Genomic DNA, 13,244 nt, shown 5'->3' on the forward strand with positions numbered 1-13,244 from the left:
GTTCAAACCCACCAGCTACTCCTTGGAAGGAAGGTTGGGCAATCTACTTCCTTAGAGATACCACCTCAGAAACCCAAGGAGGGGTTGCTATGAGTCAGGTCCAACTCAACGGCACATAACAACGACAACATCTCTATATATGAACTCTCAAAGCACACTCAGTTACCAGCACAGAATGCCTGCACTCCACGCCTGCTCCAGAGAGCTCCACCTTGAATTTGTTTTCTGGTGTGTGCCAAAGAATAGCTGGAGAAGATTGGTATTTGAGTGAGGCATTAATCTAAAACAACCACCTATTCTCTAGGCCAGTCTATGGCCCATGGGCCAAATCTAGACCAACATCTGTTCTTGTCAATAAAGCAGCATTGTTGGGACACAGGTATACTCATTGGTTTTAGTACCACTGCAGAGTTGAGTAATTGTGAGAGACTTTATGGCCTGCAAAGCCTAAAATATTTACTGCATGACCCTTTGTGATAGTTGGAGCTGTGTGTCAACTTGGCTGGACCCCAGTTCTGTGTGGTTGTTCCCATGATGGGATCAGATGACTGAGTTCTGAGTGGCCACTCTGCCCAAGGGGAGTTTCCCTAGGGGTGTGGCCTGCTTGCAATGATATCCAAGGACAATCTGGAAGAATGGCATTCCTTAAGGAATTGGAACCCTGGTGTGCGAACTACAGACTTCCTTGAGTGAGCGGCCCACCGCTCGGCCTGGAGATCTTGGATTCATCATCTTTTGTTGGAATCAACAACCAGTATACTGCATGCCAGCTTGAATCTCTCGGCTCCCCTGTGCTTGCGGAAGCCAAGGCTGCCGCAAGCCCCATCTCCTCCAGAGACGGACTTTTCGGCTTCTATACACTTGTGAGCCATTTACCTAAGATAAATCTCTCTCTCTCTCTCTCTCTCTCAACATATATATATATACTTTGCTGGTTTTTTGTGTTTCTCTAGAGAACCCAACCTAACACACCCTTTAAGAAAATGTTTGCCAATCCTAGGTAGAGTGGGAGGAAAAACATGGAACAAAATTCAAAAACATAAAATGACCAGAATCACTGGTTGGGAAGAGACTGTGGAACCCCCGAGATTATGGTCCTGGGTTACCCTTCGGGCCTAGAAATGTGCTCACTTAAATTGATTGGTTCTCAGCCCAATAGTAGAAAGACCTACATACAGAATATCTATCCCTGGTCAAAGTACCCACCTATTCTAGGGAGATGCACCCCTTACATCAATCAGCTGTAAGACATCAGAGGGATAGCATTCACATAGAGGGAAAGCTGGACACACAGGAATGCATAGTTAAGAAGTGCACAGGGAGGGGGTGGTCACAGGGAGGAGAGGAGAGGAGAGTATTTTATGGTTAGGGTTGGTAATGGGGCTGTGAAATCAGATGTGCCTGAACTGTTTAATGTAGAATAAGTTTGCTCTGTAAATTTGCATGCAAAACACAATTAAAAACAACAATAACAACAAATAGAGCTAACAATAAATATATGAAAATTAAAAAAAAGAAAAAGAAGAAAAGAAAAACAAAAATATTTGCCACTCTCTGCCCTAGACTTTTGTATGTTAACCAGATGCTATCTAGTGGATTCCAACTTACAGTAGCTACTGTTCAGAGAGCATCAGCAGACCTTTTTTTCTGAGGTGCCTCTGGGTGGATTTTAACTGCCAACCTTTTGGTTAGTAGCCAAGAATTTAACCATTTGTGCTACCCTAGAAAGAAGTGTACCTGATGACATCTGTTTAGTTTCATATAAGTTAATGTCATATCCTTGGTTTTTATTTAGGGCTAATGAAAGAAACGATTATATGAAGAACTCTTGGAAGATATTTTTTATCATGTTACTCAATGGGGAGGTCCAGAGTGGGGAAGGGAATAAGACTTGAAGCATGGGGGATTTTAAGGCAGTGAAACTATATGGTATGGTACTATATGGTACTATATATGGTACTATAATGGTGAGTATATTACGTTATGCAATTGTCAAGCCCTCTCCCACTCCTCTCTCCAAAAAACCTGTACAACACAGAATGAACACTAATATAAACTATGAACTTTAGTTAATAACAATATATCCATATTGGTTCCTCCATTATAGCAAATATATATTCACTGCTGTCACAGTTCCAACTCATAGTGACCCCTCCTTGGGTTTCCGAGGTGGTATCTCTACAGAAGTAGATTGCCCAACCTTCCTTTTGAGGAATGGCTGGTGGGTTTGAACCACCAGCCTTCTGGTTAGCAGTCAAATACCTTAGGCACTATGCCACCAGAGCTCCCCAAGGTACCACATTAATTCAAGCTGTTAATAACAGGGGAAACTTCGTGTGCAAGGGGTAGTATATGGGAACTCTGTACTTTCTGCTCAACTTTTCTGTAAATCTGAAATGGTTGTGTAGAAGCCCCCAAATCTGGGATGCCTGACTCCAGTAAAATGGCTAGCCTGGGTTTGAGTCCAGATCCATATTAATGTTTGCTAACTTCTCTAACAATCCTTGACCTTTTGTACAGCCCTAAAAGCTTGTAACTAAGGAGATGTTTTCTGTTTGTGATTAAGCCGAGGATGTGGAAAGAATATCCCTGGGAGGGTCCTGAGGCCAGTGGGGGCCAGTCATCCTCAGGAAATATATTGCTAACCTAGCAACTTTAGCAGATTATATTTAAATAAGAATGCTGTTCAATCATTTTGTGACCACCCTGTATCCCCTACTCGTCCCATACTTTTACAACTTAAGCTTGTAACCAGTTCCTGATCCTGTGAGCTCATAGTATCTGTAGATTCACAATCCTTTATCCACGATTGTGAAATCCAAAAAGCTGTGAACATCAAGACTTTTTAAAAATGTGGTGGCAAAATCTGCTCTAAATGGATGCAAGATTATTTAAATTCTTTATCCCACTTAGTTTGAAAATTCTTACGTTTTGCCTCATAAATAACTATGTGGTTGATTTTCAGTTGTGTGGTCTCCAATGGAGGATATAGTGTAATGTCTGGTGTGTGCACCTCCTTACCTTTTTAAAATGCAAAAAAATCTGAATTCTGAAACATGTCTGGCCTCAAGGATTTCTGTTAAGAGATTGTGGACTTGTAATAACTATCTTATCCCAAACTCCAGACTGAATTAACTCCCTCCTTGCCTTTTCTGGTTTCTGATTTTAATTTCTTGCTTTATTTCTAATTATCATATTGCATATGTATTTTCAGTATAAGTTCTCAAATTTTGTTGGCATTAGGAATATGATAGCCAGCCTTCAGGAGAGCCCCTAATGATCTTTGCTCTTCCATTGTTGTTGTTTTTAGGTGCTGGTGAGTCAAATTTGACTCACAGAGAAGCCCATGGTATGTCACAGTATTTAATCAGAGTTGTTCTGTGTGTCCATGTAGGATCTGGGCAGAAGGAATCATAGGTGACTTCTGAGGCTAGGTCATAGAAGTCATTGCAATTTTTGCCTTGGTCTCTTGGTTCTCTAGTTCAGCATGAAGCCAGCTTCCATGTTGTAAAAACATTCTCAAGAAAAGGCTCAAGTGGAGAGAAACTAATTTAACAGCTACATGAGTGAGCCCTTTGGAAGGGGAGCCTTTAGCTTCAGTCATGCTTTCAGATGATTGCAGCCTTGTTCTGTACCTTGACTGCAGCCTCTGAAGAGACCCTGAGTCAGAACTCCCAACCAAACCTCTTCTGAATTCATCATCCACAGAAACTGTGAGAATAAGACTGTGTTGCTGTGTGCAGATTCTGACCCATAGCAACCCTATAGAACTGCCTCGTAGGGCATAAATCTTTATGGGCAGGATTGCCAGGTCTTTTTTCCTTCAGAGTTTATGGTAAGTTCAAACAGCTAACCTCTTGGTTAGCAAGTAAGAGCTTAATCACTGTGTGACCAGGGCTCCTTGAGAAAATAACACTATTTAAATCCTTAGTGGTTCTTTTTACCAAGGTTTTGGGTGATTTGCTATGCAGAAATAGATGACTAATACAAGGAGTTATAACTAATGAATAATTAATCAAATCATTGACTTTATTTTAATTTTAGTTTTGGAAGCTGTTTTCTGCTGGGCCTAAAAGCCGAGGATTAAATTTAATGTTGTGTCTGACCTCTGCATTGCATTTCTTGTATAATTTGCATATTGAGTAAATCTGATATTTTATCATTTATTATTCATAGTATTTTAAAATTTTCTCGCTTCTTTCCCTTTTCCTCTCTCACAGCACTGCTGATATAATCTTATTTTCACGTAACTACTTAACATGTGACCACTCTGATTCTGGCAGAAATAGCTTTGTCTTAACTATGTATTGATGTGTAACAAACTACCTCAAAACTCAGGGTTTTAAAACAATGACAGTTTATTATTTCTAATCATTCTGTAGGTTGAGTGGGCAATTCTCTTACTGGTCTTAGCCAGACTTAAGCAGCTGTGTTCATCTGGAGGGTTTATTGGAGCTGGAGAGACTAGGATGAACTCTTCTATGTGTTTGAGACCTTAGCAAGATGGTTGGAAAGCAAAATTGACACCTTTCTACACCATTTCTCCTAGCCTCAGTGGCTGGGTCCTAAGAGAGCAAAGATAGAAGTTACAAAGAGTTTTGGGACCTGGGCTTTGGAACTCGCATGATGCCACTTCTGTCACATTCCATGGATCAGAAGGGTAGTCCAGATCCAACCCAAACTAAACTCACTGCCATGGAGTTGTTCCAAGTCATAGTGACCCTACACGATAAAGTAGAACTGCCCATAGAGTTCCAAGCTGTAAATCTTTACAGAAGCAGACTGCTTCATCTTTCTCCGGCAGAGGGGCTAGTGGGTTCAAACCACTGACCTTTGATTTAGTAGCCAAATGCTTTAATTACTGCACTGCCAGAGCTCCTGCCCAGATCCAAAGGGGTGGAGAAGTAGCCTCCACTCTGTATTGGTAGAACAGCAGCATCACATTGCAAAAAGTCATAAATGAAGGGAGAAACAATTCACTGGAGGACATTATTACTATAAGCTTCATTAGGAGAAATTGTAAAAATTAATTTACAAATGCCTGTAGCCAGGATTCCCAAGCATAGGGCTAGAAGACCCAGAATGATTCATTTTTCAAACATACATGTATTGAGAACCTACTAAGTGCTGCTGCTGCTGCTGTTAAGTGCTGTTGGTTCCAACTCAGCAACCCTGTGTACGACAGAGTGAAACACTGCTTGGTCCTGCATCATCCTCACAATCCTTCCTATGCTTGAGCCCATCATTTCAGCCACCATGTCAATTCTCTTGTTGAGTGTCTTCCCTTTTTTCGCTGACCCTCTACTTTGCCAAGCATGATTTCCACCACTCTTCTGTTTGTCATATTGTAGTGGCTTGCATGTTGCTGTGATGCTTGAAGCTGTGCCACTGGTATTTCAAATACCAGCAGGGTCACCCTTGGTGGACAGGTTTCAGCAGAGCTTCCAGACTAAGGTAGACTAGAAAGGGGAAGAGGGCCACCCACTTCTGAAAAAAATTGGTGATTGAAAACTTTATGGATAGCAGTGAAACATTGTCAGATATATTACTGGAAAACTATGTACTAGCTCTAGGGAAACAAAATATATAATCGCTTACTTGAAGCAAAAAGCATAGTTTCTTTTAGGACCAGAAAATGACAGTTCTACTTAAATAAATAAATCAACAGCTACTTCTTGAATGCCTTTTGTGCTTAGAATTTGCTTTTTATCTCTGAAGTGCTTTACTAGGAGGTCAATGTGGCTTCTTCTGTGAGTTACTGATGTGCTCTGCAGATGTGTCTGCAGGTCTCACACTCACAGCTGTAACATCTGCCCTCAGGGTGTTTCACAGGGCAACTGAGTCTTGTTTGGCTCCACCTGCCTTCCCTGTTATACACTTTACCATATGGCAGAGATGCCAAGAGTGAGTTCTTGTGGCTTAAAATAATTGGAGTAGATGTCAGAGGGAGGCTGTGCAATTGTCTGTCTGTACTTTACGTGCAGAACAACATATTGAGCATTAGGTTACAGAGAGCTGAATAAGACAGAATTCATGGAATCATATAGCTAGAAGGGACTTTATACAAATCACCTGGTCATTCCTCTCATTTAGAAGATAAGAAATTTGAGACACATGTGCATGTCACATCCAAGTGGCATTAGCAACAGATCCGAAACTAGAATCTAAGAATTCTGACCTGCTGCCTAGTGTCTTTTCCACTGGTGCCTACTCTATTAATACTTTATATGTCCAAAGAGGAGAAATATGAATAACCAAAATTTATTGAGAGTTCACTTACTGTGTGCCAGGCAGGATGCTAAACTTGAAGTTTCTCATTGAATCCTCCATCCATCCAAGGAGTGGGCATTGTTAGTATTCTTGTTTATAGCAGCGGAGAGCTTGAGTAACTTTCCCAAATTCACAGACAAGAATTTCAGAGGAAGGTTCCCACACAGGTGTATTGTTTTTTAGTCACTGTGCTAGTCACGCTATATGAATGAGGATGATTATACTGGAGAAGCCAGAAATGGGCAGGGCCCTGCTGAGGTTACATGAAAGGTCTTTAAGTCCTGAATGAGGAGCTATGTTGGAGACAGAAAATATGCATCTCTTGGGGGCAGAACATAGAGCCTGGCTCATGGTAGAAGCCTTGTCTGGCTTCATCCCATTTGAATGTCCAGTTATCCCCTTTTTTGGTGAACTGACAAGTCAGTAGAGCCCACATTATAGTTAGAATGTTTCTGTTGCACTAGAAGACATTGCTGATGCCAGTCTGGTCCTGAGTGAGTTAAATGTGGCTGGTCTATGTCATGGACATTTGATTTTGTCTCTGCCATATTCTAGAATGATTACGTTGTGGGCCATTTACTTATTTATTGTTTCATTCAAGAAATATTATTGAGCCTCAGATATGTGCAAGAAGACATTATACTAGGTGCTGAGACACTACAGAGCTTCCTTTGGAAGCTCTCTTGAGCTTCTGTTTTGTTCTGATTCTGTTATCCAATCTAGCGTAGTTCATGGATCTTGCTTTTCTTTTCTTCTTTCTCTTGAGGTAGCAACTGAGCTTGCACATTCTTATTTAAGTTCACAGTAAAAAGGAACTTAAAAGGTCATATGCCTCACATGATTATATATCTGGGATTTGTAAAATGTACCCCAGAAGAAGGAGTAGGATTCTTGTTCTTGTTGTTGTTATGTGCTGTCGAGTCGGACCTGACTCATAGTGACCTCTTCTTGGGTTTCTGAGGCAGTATCACTACGGAGGGAGCTCTGGTAGCATAGTGGCTAAGACACTTGCCTGCTAACCAGACGGCTGGCAGTTCAAACCCACCAGCCACTCCTCGGAAGGAAGGTTGGGCAATCCTACTTCCGTAGTGATACTGCCTCGGAAACCCAAGGAGGGGTCGCTATGAGTCGGGTTTGACTCCATGGCACATAACAACAACAACAACAACATCACTATGGAAGTAGATTGCCCAACCTTCCTTCCAAGGAGTGGCTGGTGGGTTTGAACAGCCAGCCTTCTGGTTGGCAGTTAAGTGCCTTAGGCACTACTACCAGAGCTACCCTTGACCAATTTGAATGAAAATCATTCTTGTATTGTTTATAGTAACTGCTGTAACAAACAAACCCAACAATGTATAATGGATAAAATATGAAATAAGTTTATTTCTTGCTCATGGGTATTCCTAACAGGTGAGTGGATCTCCTCTAAGTAGTAATTTAGACGTTCAGTTCCTCTGAGGCTATCACCACATCCACAGCAAACTGCAGAAGGAGTAAAGAACATGGAGAATCACACATGTGAGGTTTTCTACAGGCTAGACCAAGAAGTGGCACATTTCTTTCTACTAACAATCCTTTGGTCAGAACTCAATCACATGGTTAATGATAAAGATGATACAAAATATCACGCATTACTGTGTGCCCAGAAGAATGAAGAAATAGTTTTGGTGAACAACTGGTCAGTCTTTGTCAAAGTGTGTGTATGTGTGCATATGAGCACACTCATGCATGGGGAAGAGTACTCTGAGGTACAATATGTATTTTAAAAGGGGGAAGGGATTATGCTATTTATCACTGAGTAAAGGATAAATATTCCTGGAGTAAGTGCTACTTGCTCTACTTCTTTCTCAATTCACTAGCCCATCTTTAAGCCTACCCATTTTTTTGAATTTCATGTAAATATTCAGAAATTCAAATCCTTCAATTCACAAAATAAAAAATAAATATTGTCAAGGTTCTTTTGAAATTATGCTTTTCCCTTTTGTTTTATTGATGAGAAATATGAGGTCCAGAGAGGTTACATGACTTGCCTAAGGACCCACAGCTAGTTAGCAACAGAATGATCAGAGATGAGAGGTTTCTTGACTTTCTTCTTTATCTTAATTTGAAAAAAATATCAGTAATATCTTCCCAAACTCTTATTATTTGTTTTGTATTTTGGCCTCCTGCAGAAAAATTTGTTGAATTCATTTTGTAGAAAGCTTGGCATGAATACTTTTTCTGATTTTTTTTTTTTTTTGAGGGGTGGTCAAAGAGGTTCTCACTATAGCCTTTAGATGGCACAAGTTAGCTAATCCAAGGCTGTTTTGTACTAGAGTAATTAAAGAAGGTTCAAGAAAAGTTCATGGAAAACAGGAGCATTGAATAATAATTTAAATGAAATAGACATGTTATCAGGAAAAGCATCCTTCTATTTAGAATCAGTCTTCTGAATGAGGCTTTATGCATAACAGGAAGTGTTTGGAAGATTTTCCAGGGGTTCTCTCATTCTGTTGGTGTCAGGAGGCATCAGGAATAAATGACTCTTGGGATAGATTTTGGGATAAAGATTTGAATTGGAGAAGGTTTTCAAAAATATATAATATAAATGTAAATATATAATATATTTTGGAATATAAATCTGGGAGTTAGGAGGCCTCAGTTTTTGGGGAGTCCCTGAATATACAGGATAAGTTTTCTTCTCATTGGATTAGGCTGCATATTGCAGATACTCATGTATTTCCTAATTATTTACCTCACCAGGATGTTTTGAAGGCCTAGATGATGTCTAAGAAGCAGTTTATGGGCCTTTGTACAATGCCTTGTACTTATTAGGGCTATAGCTAATGTTTGTGGAATTGAATTTTCCCACTTGATTTTCTTTTTCCTCCTTTAATCCCTACATGGGTTGCAAACTCCTTTCCTAAGGTGCCAGTGGCAAGCCTATTTCTCTAGTACCTCATGTTTGCCAACTCTTTTGTACCCAGGGTGCGGAATGCTAGGAAAATCTGTTCTCTCTAAGATTGAATTCTGTTCTGAAGACAATGTTTAGCTAAGAAAAAAAAAAAAAAGTCATATATATAGAAGAAACAATATAAAACCACCGAGTGATTTTGTAAATTACTGAATTTTGTCAATCATGAGTGATTATGTAAATGGTTAGTACTTCTGCTGTGAGCATGTGCATATAGCATCATATCTACCACGAAAGTGAAAATCTGTTGAATTGAGGAATGAGATGCTAAAAATCTTCCTTTAGTATTCGCTTATAGTGTGTTCTTTGGCCTCTTTGTGTCTAATTTTCAAAAGGCTATGATTTTACTAAGAGGGTTGGAATCTGAATCAGAGTTTGAATATGCTAACTTCATTTTTTTCTGACAAGTTCCTAGGCAAAGTTAATCTTTGGTGTTTCAGGACTATACATGGTAGATCTTTTCTCATTAAAATATTGTTGTGATAAAATATGTATAAGAAAGCATCTGCCATTTTAACCATTTTAATTGTACAATTCAGTGGCATTATTGTGGTCCCCATGTTGTACAACCATCACCACTGCCCAGTTCCAAATTTTTTCATCACCCTAAACAGAAACTCAGCATAACTTAAGCAATCATTCCTAATTCCTCCTCCTCTCAGCCCCTGGTAACCACTAGTAAACTTTTGCCTTGATGCATTTGCCTATTCTAGATATTTCGTATAAGTGGGGTTGTGCAATATTTGTCCTTTGTGTCTGACTTGTTTCACTTAGCATAATATCTTTGAGGTTCATTGAAGTCATAGCAAGTGTCAGAACTTTCTGATACTTTCTAGTGGAATAATTTTCTGTTGTATACATATACCACATTTTGTTTATCCATTCATCGATTAATGCACACTTGGGTTTTGGTTACTATGAATAATGTTGCAATGAACACTGCTATACAAGTATCTATTTGAGTTTTCTGCTTTCAGTTCTTTTGGGTATGTACGTAGGAGTGGAATTGCTGGGTCATATAGTAATTCTTTGTTTAACTTTTTGAGGAACTGCCAACCTGTTTTCCACAGCACCTGCACTGTTTTACATTCACATCAGCAATGAATGAAGGTTCCAAATTCTCCACATCCTCTCTAACACTTGCTATTTTGTACATTTCTGATAATAGTCATCCTTGTTGGTGTAAAGTCTCTTTTCAATTTGGTGGTCCTTTCTCAGCTTATTCACTCAAAACATCTAAGGTGTTCATACTCTCTTCCCATCTTTCCCTGGAAAGTTCACTTTTTGACCATTCACAGTAAGGCATGTGTGACTGATGCTGGCCTTAAACGTTTCTGATATCCATCAGGCTATTTGTATTAATTGGACTCAACTACCTCCTAAGGCAAATGTAAATGTTATATAGACTTACTATTTTTGTAAAAACTTACACATGCTCATTATAAAAATTCAGATGATATAGAAAAATACAATCCAAATTCCACCATGCAAAGATAACCACTATAAACACTTTGGTAAAAATTCTTTCCTATGCACACACACATACACACACATATATGAATAAAAATGAACAAAAATGGGATATGAGGTGTTGCTGTGAAATTGAAGGCCTCCAGCCTATTCCAACAACTAAGTGATTTGCTTTGCCTCTAGTAAGATATATTGCATAAGGTCTAGTAATTTAAAACATCCTCTGTGATTTAATGCTTTTTAATATTTCTGAAATGCAGACAGTTATTTCTGATGATTCTCAGATTGAAAAATAACTTTAGTTAGTACTAGAAAGTCTGTTCCTATCTTACTGCAGTTTTTGGTGGGATAGAACAAAGCACCTGCCTTCTTGCCCTTAGCCTCTCACTAGGGGAGGTAGCAAGTATGGTTCCTATTGAATGCATAGGCAAAAGGGCTAGGACAGTTTGGATAGAAGTTCATGAAGAAGCAAATAGAAATATCTACATTTATAGTCTCTTGGTCCAGTCACTATTAAGCCTCCTGGACCTGCATAAGGCATCAGGAAAACATGTACCTTGGTCCCTATTGGTGGAAGTGCAGCTTGTTTTACAAGCAGTTCTAGCTGTAGTATCCTACTTCAGACTTTTTTCAGGTATGATAGAAACTAGTCAATATGCGTTACAAATTCCAGGTATTTGGACCAAGCTTTCTGAGAAGTTCTTTTGAAGTCCCTCCTTATTTGACTTAGGGTGAGGGAACACATCCATAATATCTCCAAAGAAATACTTACTTCCTCTTCTTTTTTCTCTTCTACAGGTTTCAGGTGGGTGATGAGCTAATATTGGGAGGACTAAAGCCTTCCTAAAGTTCTAGTGATAACTGGAGAGAGTCTAGCACCTCACTTTAGAATGTGGGGTATTTGCACCATAGTATATTAGTCTTGGCCTTTTTAGGTCTCTGCTTGGTTTCAGAAATAACAGAAGTACACTTAATATCTAGCTACATAGTTATACAGATTTATTTCAGGACTCCTGTGTTGGTCAGCTTGATGTGTTAGCTTGGATAGGCTATAGTCACCAGTTATTCAATCAAATACCGATCTATGTGTTGCTTTTAAACTATTTTATAGATGAGATCAAATCCATAATCAGTTGACTTTAAGTAAGGGAAATGATCCTAGATAATTTGGGTGGACTTGACTTAATCAGTTGAAAGGTCTTAAGAGCAGAACTGAGGCTTCCCTGATTATGAAGAAATTCTTACTGTGTATTACAGTGTCACTATGACTCACAATCAGGAGCTCTGGTAGCGTAGTGCCTAAGGCACTTGACTGCTAACCACAAGGCTGGCGGTTCAAACCCATCAGCCACTCCTCGGAAGGAAGATGGGGCAATCTACTTCCGTAGTGATACTGCCTCGGAAACCCAAGGAGGGGTCGCTATGAGTTGGGTCCGACTTGACAGCACATGACAACAACAACAATGACTCACAGTCAACCACATTTTTTTTTTTTCTTTTGTGCATAAGAGTTCTAGCCTTCCCTTCTTTTCAGCCTGTGGATATCAGACTTGTCTTGCTTTCTGACAATAGCATAAACCAATTCTTTGCAGTACATCTCTTAATATATATCTCCAGTTGATTCTGTTTCTCTACATGAACCCCAACTTATACAACTCCTCAGAGCATTAATGTGCTAAAGCACATCGTGAAGCTCCAGGGTAGTGTAGGGAGTGGTGAATATAGTCTGTTGTTAGGTGCCATCGAATTTGTTCAGACTCGTAGTGACCCTATCAGAATTAAACACTGTCCAGTCATGCCCCATACTCACAATTGCTTTTATGTTTGAGCCCATTGTTGCAGCTACTATGTTAATCCATTTCATTGAGGAGCTTCCTCTTTTTCACTGACCCTCTACTTTGTCAAGCATGATGTCCTTCTCCAGGGACTGGTCCCTCCTGATAACATGTCCAAAATATGTGAGAGAAGTCTCATCCTCCCCACTTTTTTTTTTAAATTGTGCTTTAGGTGCAAGTTCACAGAGCAGAATTTGTTTAACATTCAACATTTTGTGTACATTTAGTTTCACTCCCCATTTACCATCCTCAATCCTAACCCAGTCTCCTCCCCTCCCTGCCCAGTACCCCCTCCCCTGTACCCCTCATAGTTATGCACTCCTGTGTGTCTTGCATTTCCTTGTGTGAATGTTGCCCCTCTGGTGCCCTGTGGTTGATCGCTCCAAGGGATGCATTTCCATAGAATAAGTGGGTGCGCCACCCTGGGTTAGTGGTCTGTGTGTACATCTTGTTTACTATTAGTCTGAGAGCCAGCTTCTGGGAGTGAGTTTTATTCCAGGCCCAGAATGTATACCAGGGCCATAGTATTGGCCATAATTTTAAACCATGTAGTGTCCCCTTGTTCCATTCGAGCAACAACCTCCTGGTCAAGGTACAGGTTCCTCATGAGGACAATCAAGTGTTTGGGAATTCCCATTCTTCGTTATCCACAATTTGTCATGATCCACACAATCAAATGCCTTTGCATAGTCAATAAAACACAAGTAAACATCTTT

The sequence above is a fragment of the Orycteropus afer genome, unplaced genomic scaffold, assembly GCF_000298275.1.
Source record: "Orycteropus afer afer isolate SDZICR_OR568_19922 unplaced genomic scaffold, OryAfe1.0 scaffold00046, whole genome shotgun sequence".
Taxonomy (NCBI): Eukaryota; Metazoa; Chordata; class Mammalia; order Tubulidentata; family Orycteropodidae; genus Orycteropus; species Orycteropus afer.